The 12,157-nt window shown below is 45.4% G+C and overlaps 1 protein-coding gene across 1 annotated transcript in view; it reads left to right on the top strand.

The window, feature by feature from the left end:
- The first annotated feature begins 2,686 nt into the window (after window positions 1-2,686).
- Window positions 2,687-12,157, top strand: part of CHST15 (carbohydrate sulfotransferase 15) — a 135,323-nt gene continuing 125,852 nt past the window's right edge. The window contains exons 1-2 of the mRNA XM_012453405.3: window positions 2,687-3,083; window positions 8,772-8,892. The gene's annotated coding sequence lies outside the window, so the exon portion shown is untranslated. The remainder of the gene's footprint in view (window positions 3,084-8,771; window positions 8,893-12,157) is intronic.

Here is a 12,157-nt window from a genome sequence, read left to right on the forward strand (position 1 = left end):
GGACTTGGAGTCAAAGATTCCGCTGCCATGGAGTGGCTAATGGTGGCATTGTATCCCTTCATATAGGTTTACTGTAATTTTCATGAGTAGTAATTTATTATTAGACATTTGGGGTAGTTTTTCCATATTTTCCAATATTCTAAGTAACGACACAGTGAATATCTTTGTATATTCAGCTCCATCTACATCTTGATTAATTCCCTCGGGATAAAGTCTTAAAATAATTATGAGGTCAAATTTACCCACATCCTAAAGGCCTTTTAGAAAGACTGCCAATTCCAACCCAGCATCCATCTAGGGAGATCTCATTTCTTTGCTTCCTCCCTGGACTAGGTCTTAGCTGTGTTGATCTGTTAGGAGAAAATTAACATCCTAGTGTTTTAATTTGCCTTTAAAAAAAAACCCAGATGTTAAAGAACAAAATTTCAACACATTTTTTTTAAAGAACAAATTGGCTTTTATTTGTGGTTCATGAACGGGGCAGCATCCCATTCTTGTAATAGGAAGAAGCTCCTGTGGGTGGAACAGAGGAGGCAGACTTTACAGGCAGAAAAGGGCTAAAGAAACAGAAAGAACAGATCATTTCGTGGCGACTGTCCTTATAGGGTTAAAGCAGACAGGACTTCCCTGATGCCTGTGTGGGAATTCGGCTATCGTCTGTCTCCTGATTTCGCAGTTCGGATAACTTCAGTTTGGTGACGTGTAACTTCATCTTGGTTAGGCCTGGGGCCTGGTGTGCGAGCTCTGTCCGAATCCACGGGTTCCCGCACGCTCTATGTAGCAACTGTGAGGCTCATGTTATCTCCCTGTGCGGGTGGCCATTCATCTCTCTGTTGGAGGTTGCCTACTCATGTGCTTGGCCTGCTGTCCTGGTTGTCATCTTCTAAGCTCACTTTCCTATTAAACTCAACCCTTGGCAGTGAGCAGTCCGCTGACCTTTTTCAGTTCATGGTTCGCCTTATCTTCATTTTGTTGGAATCTAGTTTCAAAACCTCAACCACCCAGGTAGAGATGGTTCCCCAGGAAGCGGCCATTGGCAGAAGCGCTGATTTAAGGCACTTTCTCCCGTTCCACCCCACTCCCACTTTTAAAAATGAAAGCTCAGCTAGAACTGGAGAGTTCAGTCGAGAAGAAGTTCAAGGGGTCAAAGCATATCCTGTTCTTCGTTTCACAAATCATGCCACTAATTGCCCAATTTAGAGTGATTTGGTGGCAACACTTGGCAGCAGGATGTGAATTTCCTCACACACACAGCGACAGCTGAGGATGTTTTCGTCTTTTGGGTGGTGTGCACAGGAAGTCCCACAGGGGCTTCTGGGGCCCAGAACGCTGGTCCTGGAGTCAGCAGACCCGGGTGTGAGTTCCGGCTGCACTGCTGACAGAGCTCTGCGTGGCTGAGTTGTCATTAAACCCTCTGAGCTTTCTGTGTCGTAACATACGCCCTGAAGCATTGTTGAGACCACCCTGCCTGCCCATGGTGATCTCAGGCCTTTGAAAGGGCTCCCTGGCACCCCCTTCCCCTGAGTTCTGAAGGGCGGAGTGATGCATCTTTATTTCTGCCCTCACTCTGTGTGCCGGGATTCCATTTCCTCCCTCCATCTATAATACAGAGTCGTTTTTCACAGCGCTGAGCGGAATGTAGTCACCATGTCCCCAGGCTGTTTGGGGGTTCTCTCTGAGTATACCTCTGGGTCCTGCACTTCTCAGGACTCCCCAACTCTCTTGGTGGTTGCCTCCAAGTCCCCACTTTGGGATCACTCTTCCTGCAGGAAATGGAAATGCAACAGGGGCCTTTGTTGCTAAATAACACACAAATCTTGATATGATAATAGCTCCTAGCACTTCCTGGGTGCCAGGCCCCTGCTCAGGGCTGCTGAGGGGTCTCCACACACAGACCCACCACATGGTGGCCCCATCAGTTTTCCCTCTGAGGGGCTCTGGGAGAGGACTCAGAGACCCACATGCAGCCACATGTGCACACACAACACACACCCACTCACATTCACACAGACCCACATTCTCATACATCCGCATCCACACACACAGACTCTTGCACATAGATACACAGATGCACTCTTACACATTCTCTCATGCACACACAGATACACAGACAGACATGCTCAAACAAACTCATACAAACTCTCACACAGACACATCCACACGGATATCCACACACTCATACATTTATACAAACTCACACACATACATACACACAATACTCACACAGATTCATACCTTCTCACATTCACATATACAGTCTTACACAGTCACCAGCACACACACACAAACTCCCACACATGGCACATTCACAGACACACGGACATAGACACACACAGGTGCACACTCACACGATGGTACCAGAGCCTGTCCGTTCTGTGCACATGATCTGGTTTCTGGCCACCACACGTGAAGAAGGACACACAGACTGGGGCTCACTCTGAGGAGGGCGGTCAGGGTGGCCCCCAAGCCTCTGAGGAACCATGAAGATGCCGGGATTCCGGGGGGGAGAAGAGATGGCTCAGAGGGCCACCGCATGCTCTTGCGATGCTCCGTGACCTTTCCTGTGGAAAATGGGTTGTTCTGTGAGGCTGAGAGATGTGACAGATGAGGACTGGAGGTTGGGGGAAGGAACTAGAACTGTTTGTTAGTGAAATGTGTGTGATGCAACTGCTATGATTTGAATGTCTGTCCCTTCTTAACTCATGTTGAATCTTAATCTTCGATGTGGCAATATTGAGAGATGGGGCCTTTAAGAGGTGAATGGGTTATGAGGGCTCTGCCTTCACGAACGGACTAATCTAGCCATGGATTAATGGGTTAATGGATTAATGGATTACTGGGGGAGTGGGCTGGTGGCTTTATAAGAAGAGGAGGAGAGGTCTGAGCTGGTGTGCTGAGCTCATGTGATGCCCTGAACTGCCTGGCAGCCATTGCGGGGTGTGCTGCCCACCCACCCTTTGTGGGCTCTGTCAGTACAGGGTTACGTCCTGAACTGCCTCAGGACTCTGCAGAGAGTCCCTACCAGCCAGAAGACCATCACCAGATGCAGCCCCTCAACCTTGGACTTCTCAGCCTCCAGAACTGTAAGAAATAAATTCCTTTCCTTTATAACTCCCCAGTTTCAGGTATTCTGTTGTAAGCAACATCTCTGAACCAGAAGCTGGGATAAAGCTGTGAAGAGGGCATGGTGCCATCTTCCTAGGTTCACGCTTTCCTGGAGAGGGATCTCTAGAAGGCTGATTCCGTTACGGTCTCTGTGACACTGACGTGGGATGTGTGGGGACAGAGCTGAGGGCGGCGGCCTGAGCCCCACTGTGGGAGTGAGCTCCCTGTCACTGACTGTGTCCAAGCAGGACTGGGCAGCGGTGGACAGGGATGCGGGGGCAGGGCCTCGAGGCCCGGACGGAGGCTTGGATGGGACACACATCCCTGACTCACGAGTGGCTGCTGTTTCAAGTTTCTCGCTTGGTGGTGCTATGGAGAGGAGATCAGAAAGAGGGAGTAACAACTCCCTCATTTCCCCATCTTCCACCCCGGCCTCCGTGGCCTTATCTGAGCATCTCTAGTGTCAGCAGCTGGGAATAAAGGCTGGCCCAGCAAGCAGTTCAGGTGATCAGTGCCTTGGCAAACAACAACACAACAAAAACCCGCCAACTTTATGCTTCAGCAGATGCTCAACTGAGTTGGGGGGTGTGCAAGGGGCAGAGGTTGGAGGAGGAAGACCCTCTGCTCTGCAACCGATGTGCTGTGCCTTTAGGCAAGGTGCCTGCTCTCTCGGGCCTCTGCGATGATTTCAGGAGTTGCACTAGTTGGTGTCATGACCACTGTAGCTCTGAAGGGCTGCACGGAGCCCTGTACTGACCGAGCCCACAAAGGGTGGGTGGGCGGCACACCCTGCAATGGCTGCCAGGCCGAGATCAAAGGGCCAGGCAGGAATGTTTCTGGAATGATGCTATTTATGTCTTTCTGGGTTTCTGGACAAAACCCCAGAAGCAGAAACCACTTACTTCTTAGCCCCCAGAGGTTTCTTTCCAAGGGTGATATGAGCTAACCAAAGACAGCTGCATCAGAACCAAGACTTTTCTTTAAGCTGTCGTCTGTAAACCTCCATGCTGGACACAGCATTTGCCTGCTGTAAAGCTTGGACGATAGCTTTAAATAGATAATCCTCAGGCCTTCACATTTCAGCTGAGGCAAAATCCACAAACAGCCCAAAGTAAATGGGAAAATTAAAAGCTTATAGGAGCTTACATTTTAAAAATTGCGAAGAGCATGCAGTGAGTTATATTAAGTGACTCGGTGTTACTAACTGGTCCCCAACCTCGCCATCCTTGTATTAAATTGATGCTGGTAATACACCTGCCAAGTAGGCATGGACTTTGCATGATTTCTCCAAAGGTCATGAAGTAGTTTTGGGTCCACTCCCTCAACCAGTCCCCACCCCAGGGGACTCAAGCGTGGACAGCTTTATGGGTGGGCACAGAGCTCTGGCCTCAGAAAGGCCTCCTGCTGGGATTGTCTCAAAATTCTAAATAATTTTTGAACAAGGGGCTCTGTGACAATAGGACACATATTGAACTTTAAAGCTAAACAAAATCTCAAACTATGTAAGATGAAAACAACACAAGGAGAGCTTGAGGAATCCACATTCACAGATCAACACAGCTCTACTGATCAAGCAGACGACCGAAGTGATACTGATAACGAATTAAGTTAGATTTTATGAAAGAATGCATAAATAACCATGCAGCCAATAGGTGGGTATACAATTTTTAAGAATATATGGATGCTTATAAAAATGTATCCTGTAGTAAATCTTGACTAAAGTCTCAACAAATACCAACAAAGTAACATTATCCTAACTCTGTCTCTGAGCACAAGCAATTACATTAAAAATCAACAGGAAAAAGATAAAAAGCATGTTTGGATGTTGCTATTGTTTGAATGTTCCTGTCCCGACTCCAAAATTTGTATTTTGAAATCCTAACCCTTAAGGTGATAAGATTAGGAGGTGGTGCTTTCGGGAAGTGATTTGGTTAAGAGGGTAAAGCCCTCATGAATGGGACCAGTACCCTGATGAGGGGCTTGACAGAGACCTCTTATGTCTTCTAACATGTGAGGACATAGCCAAAAGGTGCCATCTATGACTCAGAAATCAGGCTCTCAGACACTGAATCTGCCAGCACCATGATCTTGGACTCTCCAGCCTCCAGAACTGTGAGAAATAAATTTCTGTTGTTTATAACCCAGCCAGTATATGGGATTTTGTTACAGCAGCCCAAATGGACCGACGCAGAAATTTAAAAATGTTGCCAAATAAGTCATGAGTGAAAGAGGAAATCAACGGAATTTCAAAATGTTGAGAACTAAGGAATAGACGAACATGGCCGGGCATGGTGGCTTATGCCTATAATCCCAGCACTTTGGGAGGCCAAGGTGGGTGGATCACCTGAAGTCAAGAGTTCAAGACCAGCCTGGCCAACATAGTGAAATGCCATCTCTACTACAAATACAAAAAATTAGCTGGCTATGGTGGTGGGCGCCTATAATCCCAGCTATTCTAGAGGCTGAGGCAGCAGAATTGCTTGAACCCAGGAGACAGAGGTTGCAGTGAGCTGAGGTCGTGCCGTTGCATTCCAGCCTGGGCAAAAAGAACAAAACTCTGTCTTGATTAAAAAAAAGAAGAAGAATAAGAATAAGAGAACAGTCTAGCCAATTTGTGAGATATAACAAAAGTAGCACCCAGAGGAAAATGTGTAGCCTTAGTTTAAATGAGTTAAGGGTTCAACTCAAGTCCCTAGAAACAACCTTGAAGTAAAACTACAAGAAAAGAAAAAGAGGCAAGAAAATGGTAAGCATAAGAGCAGAAATTAACAAAACAGATAATCAATTGTTATACTTGAGGTACTTGAGAAATAGACAAACACGATTCTAGACTTACCTGTTTTCTTGGCATAAATAATTTCTTTAGTAATCACACCACAAACATGGTTATTCGTTTAATAACTGTGTTCCCCAAACATTCTATGCTTGTTTTGTTCACCATTTTATCCCCACAGCCTGGACCTTGATAGACAGACGTTCATTAAACATTTGCACATGGAATGAGTGAAAGAAATCTTAGCCCCGCCACTTACTCCATGCCTTTGAGCAAGTTATTTGCCGTATCGGAGCCTCTCTTTCCTCATTCAAATGGAGAGAAGGAAACCTCCATCATGGGCTGCTATGAGAAACACGTTAAGCTTTTGTGTGATTCCCAGGGTGAACAGTCAATCATGGAGAAAGGTGTAATTATGAGCCACGGAATTGGCTCTGATACTGGAAAATGGCCTGCCTGCCCAGCGGCCCCCACCTCCATCAGCTCTTTGAAGGCACAAGAGGCAAACTTGAGAGGAGCTGGAAAATATGGCAAAAGAGAATCACGAGGAGGCTCAACGAGATGGCCAGTGCCAGAGATAAGCCCGAATGGTACAGGGAGCCAGCGCATCCCACCCTGCCTCGGCCACCCGAGAGACTTGCTGGAATTCTCGCCCCGTAGCACTCGAATGGCTCCCTCCTTTCATCAGATGCATCTTGAGTCAATTGTTACCTTATATTCCTGCCATGTGCCCGTTAGCCCTAAGATCTATCCTCCACTTTCCCCTGACCCTGCTGTGTATCCCAGGGTGGCTTCTGCAAAACGTTTGCATTTCCCTGGGGAAGATGCATTTTCCAGGCATGCTTGCCCTTTGGTTTCTGGCTATATTTAGCTGATGGGAGGTGCTCATGGCAGATTGGAAGCCAGGGAGAAGGAAAAAGCCAGGATATCTCTTCCCCCAAACCCCTCTCTGCTTTAGAAACTATCCCAGACAGCTGCCCCATCTCCTTTGGGTTGCACATCTACTGGGCCACGCTTCCTTCTGTGGTGCCCGCTCCTGGGTTCTGGAAGCCCTCCCCTTGTCTCTAGCTAGAGCTGGTGGCAGCTGCTGTTGCTGCTGCTCTCCGGACAGCCTCACCGTGTCCTTTGCCCTTTCTTCTCTTCCAGCACCTTTGGACCTAGTTCTCTATATTAAAATTCTTTTCTTAAACCGCTTAGTTGGGATCTGCTTTCTTGATTAGAGAAGGAAGTTTCTTCTCAGAGAAGCCTTCCCTCACCGTCCTGGGAAAAGTAGCTCCAGGCTCTTTCTTATTCCACCGGTACCCTTCTCGGCACTAACCGGTACCCGAAATGGCGAGTTCATGAATTCCTTCCTTGTTGATTTTCCTTCTCTCCCAGTGAGAATGCAGACTCCTCCATGGCGGGCATGCGGTCACCCTTGTATCCCAACACCCAGCAGGGGGCTTGGTGCACAGTAGGTGCTCAAGGAATGTTTATGGTCTGTCATTTGATGCCACTAATCTAATGTGTGGCCTCAGAAAGTTCACAGTCGCTTTCTGTCCCAAGGTCTCATCTTCTCAGCCACCAGTTAGAGTTGGGCTTGATGTTGAATGTCTGGGATTCTGTGACTTTGCTTTGCAGTGACTATTATAACTCAGCCAATTTGAAAACAACTCAACATTTCCAATTTCCTTGTCCAGAGTTGTCAGCCTGGCTAACAAATGTAGAAATCACCAACTCCTTAGAGTGCTGTGTTCTACTGGAAGGTCATTTGTCCTGGAAAGCCATTGCTCTATATTAAGCGCTCAAGTGTGTGTGCTCATTAGGAAGAAATGGAACAGAGAAGCCGTCACTCAGTGTCAGCAATGACCTGACAACATGGGCAGCTTGCACAAGCCATTCCAAATACCAATAAATACGTAATTAAGGCATTGGAGGCCAGCAAAACTCAGCCAAGTTCATCGGAACCTGCTCTCCTAAGCTGTCTCTAGCAATGCGTGGGAAAGGCCGGAGCCTTTGTGTTTTGAGCTTTAAGGCAGCCGCATGCTGGGCAGTCATTTTGTGTGGGCACACCACAGCACTGGGATTCTGCTGAAATAGGCTTGGCACTTGGCACTTGGGCAGCTTCTCTCACCCCATTGCCACTGCACTGCTCGGGGCCCCGAGCTTTTTGGTCCAGACCTTTCTCCCGTGTCCCGCTGGGTTTTCTGCTTCCGGGACACCCCCTTCTCTTTCCCATTCCCCTCAATCCCTCCTCCACAGTGGACTTTCACAAATACTTAGAGGACTGAATCACTCACTCAGTTAATACCCTTAGTAAGTTCCACTGGCTTCAGGACAATTTCCTGGCCCCTTAGCACTGCACTCCAGATTACTTAGGGTCTGTTCCCCAACAGCCTCTGATGCCTAACTTTGGCCATCCCCTCTTGGTGTGTGCTTTATTTCATTTGATTTTTTAAATATATATTTTTACACAGGGTCTCACTTTGTCTCCCAGGCTGGAGTGCGGTGGTGTGATCACCGTTCACTTCAGCCTTGACTTCCCAGACTTAAGTGATCCTCCCACCTCAGCCTCCTGGAATAGCTGGGACTACAGACGTGCACCACTGCACTTGGCTAATTTAAAAAAATTCTTTGTAGAGTCGAGGTCTCACTATATTGTCCAGACTGGTCTCAAACTCCTGGGCTCAAGTGATTCTCCTGCCTCGGTTTCCCAAAGCGTTGAGATTTTAGGTGTGAGCCACTGCGCCGGCCTCAATGTGTGCTTTCAACACCATGTTTCTTGTGGTTTTCCCATTCTACCTCCTGGTTTACCCCTAGTATCTTTGCTTAAGCTCCTCTTCCCTCCTAGAATACCCCTTTCTTCCTCCTTCTTCCAATGCTAACACATTCCCTTTTTCCCTCAATTTTTCAGTGAAGTATCTGGTATCCAAGAGATATAAAGAATACACCACCAAGCTTAAGAAACAAAGCATATCAGCATGGTCACAGCCCTTTGTGGATCCCTTCCTAATCCTCCTCCTCGCTTCTCCCAGGTGAGCCTCATTCTGAATCTTGAGTTTTACCTTATAACAATCTCCGTATATGAACGCATGCATGCATCACTAAGCAACTGGCACTGTTGCTGAAAATGTTTTCACATGTTACATAAACGGTCTCATACTCTATTCTCCTATAACTTGCCATTTTTGCCTCCATCGTGTTTTTGAGGTGCTCTGTGTTGACGCGTACAGCCCCAGTTCATCCATTTTCAGCACTGTACGGTATTTACATGTGTGTGCGCGTTTCTGTGAGTGTGTGTGTTTATTCTCTTGTGGGACACAGGTTGTTTCCTTGCTTTTGCTGTTATTAACCTACTGCTGTGCACACTGCTGAACACTTCTCCATGTGCACGTGGACAAGAGCTCCTCAAGGGTATCCTGCAGAAATGGAATTGCAACTCATAGGCCCAGCACATCTTCGGTTTTGCCGTCTATTGCCAAATAATTTGTCAAAATAGAGTAGTTTATATGCTGGCCATTGGTATATAAAACATTTCTCTTCAGTCTACATGATTGCCTAAACTTTTCTATTGACAGATTTAAAACTGTTGATGGTAAATGGATGGGAAATGGAATCCCATTGTGGTTTTGACTTGGCATTTGCCCTGTTCTAGGCAGACGTTGTGTTTCCTCTTCTGTGAAATGCCTCTGCGTAACTTTTACTTCTATTTTTGTTTTCCTCTAATGACTTTTTAGTGATTTGAAATATATTTTGGATAATCTTTTTAAAAGAGATGCAGGGTCGTGGTGGTCTAGCTATGTTGCCCAGGCTGGCCTCAAACTCCTTCGCTGAAGGGATTCTCCCACTTTCGCCTCCCAAGGAGGTGGGACTACACGCACGCACCCCTGTGCCTGGCGGTTTTCTTTTCTTTTTCTTTTTTTTTTTGGTGATATGTTGCAAGTATTCTTTTCCTGTTTGTGATTTGCCTTTTTCTGTTTGAAAAAATATTTTTGTATTATTTGTATGTGCTGGACAAAATATTTTTTAAAATTTAAATTGTCCTATTTTTTCTTTTATGATTTATGCTTTTTGTCTTTTTTCTCCCATATAATCTGATGCAGGAATCAAGTTTATTTGTCACGTGGGCAGCAAATTTTCCCAGCACCATCTATCTAATAGTCAACCCTTTCCTCTTCCAATTAGTCAACTTTTTCAGTTGAATAAAAGCAATGATCTGAGATATTCTTGCCTCATTTATAATTTTAAAAGGAATGTTTTTCCATGCTTTACCATCAAATATGATGTTTATGTAGCTATTTTAAATTTATTCTATTGGATTAAGTAAATTACCATATTTTTCTAAATAGGAATTTTTATCACGAATGAGGGTTAAATTTTATCTAATGTCATTTTCTGTCATTAATAAGATGCTAATATTTGTCTTTAATCTCTTAATATAGCGAAATTACTGGTAACTTACTAATAATAAACCGTCTTTATTTCTAGAATAACCCAATTTGATGGTGATGTATTATTATTTTATAGGCATTGGTAGATTGGGGTTGTTAATGTCCTGTTAGTACTCTTGTGTATATACTTAAGAGAGATGTTAGCTAGAGATTTTCCTTTCCTAAACTGTTTTTACCTATTTGAATTACCAAGGTTACACTAGCTTCACAAAGTGGTCTCACCCTTTCTAGTCTCTGAAAGCATTTATATAAGATTGGAATGAAAAGTTTGGTAGGCCTCTCCTATAAAAACCATCTGGGCCTTGCAGTTTTTGGTGGAAACTAATCTAATTTGTTTAGTGGTCATAGAACTGTTCAGGTTTTCTATTTCCTCACGAGTCAGCTTTGGTCATTGTGTTCATTAGGACTTGAGAATAAGCTCGGCTGGGTGCAGTGGCTCATACCTGTAATCCCAGCACTTTGGGAGACTGAGGTGGGTGGATTATGAGATCAGGAGTTCAAGACCAGCCTGGCCAACGTGATGAAACCCTGTCTCTACTAAAAATACAAAAATTAGCCAGGTGTGGTAGTGCATGCCTGTAATACCAGCTACTCGGGAGGCTGAGGCAGGAGAATTACTTGAACCCGGGAGGTGGAGGTTGCAGTGAGCTGAGATCGTGGCACTGCACTCTAGCCTGGGTGACAGAGCAAGACTCCATCTCGGAAAAAAAAATAAGCTCAGGTGCCAAATCCTGCAGGAAGTCTTCTGTGACATCCCCGCCCATAATAGACTAAATTATCTTCCTATTAACTTCTTTTTTTTTTTTTTTTTTTAATTTTCTGTGACATCTGAATGTTATAATTCTTTTTTTTTTTTTTTTAATTGCATTTTAGGTTTTGGGGTACATGTGAAAAACATGCAAGGTTGTTGCATAGGTGCATACGTGGCAGTATGATTTGCTGCCTCCCTCCCCTTCACCTATATCTGGCATTTCTCCCCATGCTATCCCTCCCCAACTCCCCACCCCCCCGTTATCCCCCGCTCCCCTTCTACACAGTATTGTCATTCATTCAGTCAAGCAATATTTATTGAGCATCTACCATGTGAGCTGTTCTAGGTGCTAGGGAAAACCAGTGAACAAAATAGCAGAATTCCCTGTTCTCACAGAATGTACATCCTGGTGAGTGGGAGGGCTGTCAGTGGACAATATACGTGAGTGGCTTGTATGACCTGCTGGAGGGAAAACGTTCAGCAAAGAAGGGGTCCAAGGAGTGTCAGGGCAGGCAAGGCTGCAGTTTTAATACATCAGTGAGAGACATCACTGCACATACGCCTTTTTTAGGGAATATTATGGAGTACCTACTAGGTGCTAGGTACTAGGATCACAGAGAAGAACTAAATAAATATTCTTGCTTTTGTGGAGTTTATTTTCTGGTGGGACACAAGTGATAAGTAGGTAAATAATAAAATAAATAGAAATTATAGCTCTTGATGAAAGAGATCAATAGGTGCTTTGATCAAGATAGCAGGGAAGCTGGTGTTGAACAGGGCGCTCCCTTTGAAGGGGTCCCTTGGGCCTGGGACCTGAAGCATGGGAAAGAGTGTGGGACAGAGCGCTTCGTGGAAACCACCTGCTCACCCCTTGTCTCATCCATGCGATTTTGAGCTCCTTGAGGAAAGAGATCATGAATTATCCATTCCCATTTCCAGCATGGCACCAGGCCTGGCACATTAGAAATGCTTTGCAAATGTTTGTTTATCTGTTAGGTAGAAGAAATCACGAGTAAGAGCTGAAAAACATTTGAAAATTGCCGTTTGCTGGCTGGAAGAAACAAAGTTCATTATTCAATTAGCTGACATTTATTCAAC

The sequence above is a fragment of the Aotus nancymaae genome, unplaced genomic scaffold (genome assembly GCF_030222135.1).
Source record: "Aotus nancymaae isolate 86718 unplaced genomic scaffold, 86718_ANA_hifiasm-v0.15.2.pri h1tg000010l, whole genome shotgun sequence".
Classification (NCBI taxonomy): Eukaryota; Metazoa; Chordata; class Mammalia; order Primates; family Aotidae; genus Aotus; species Aotus nancymaae.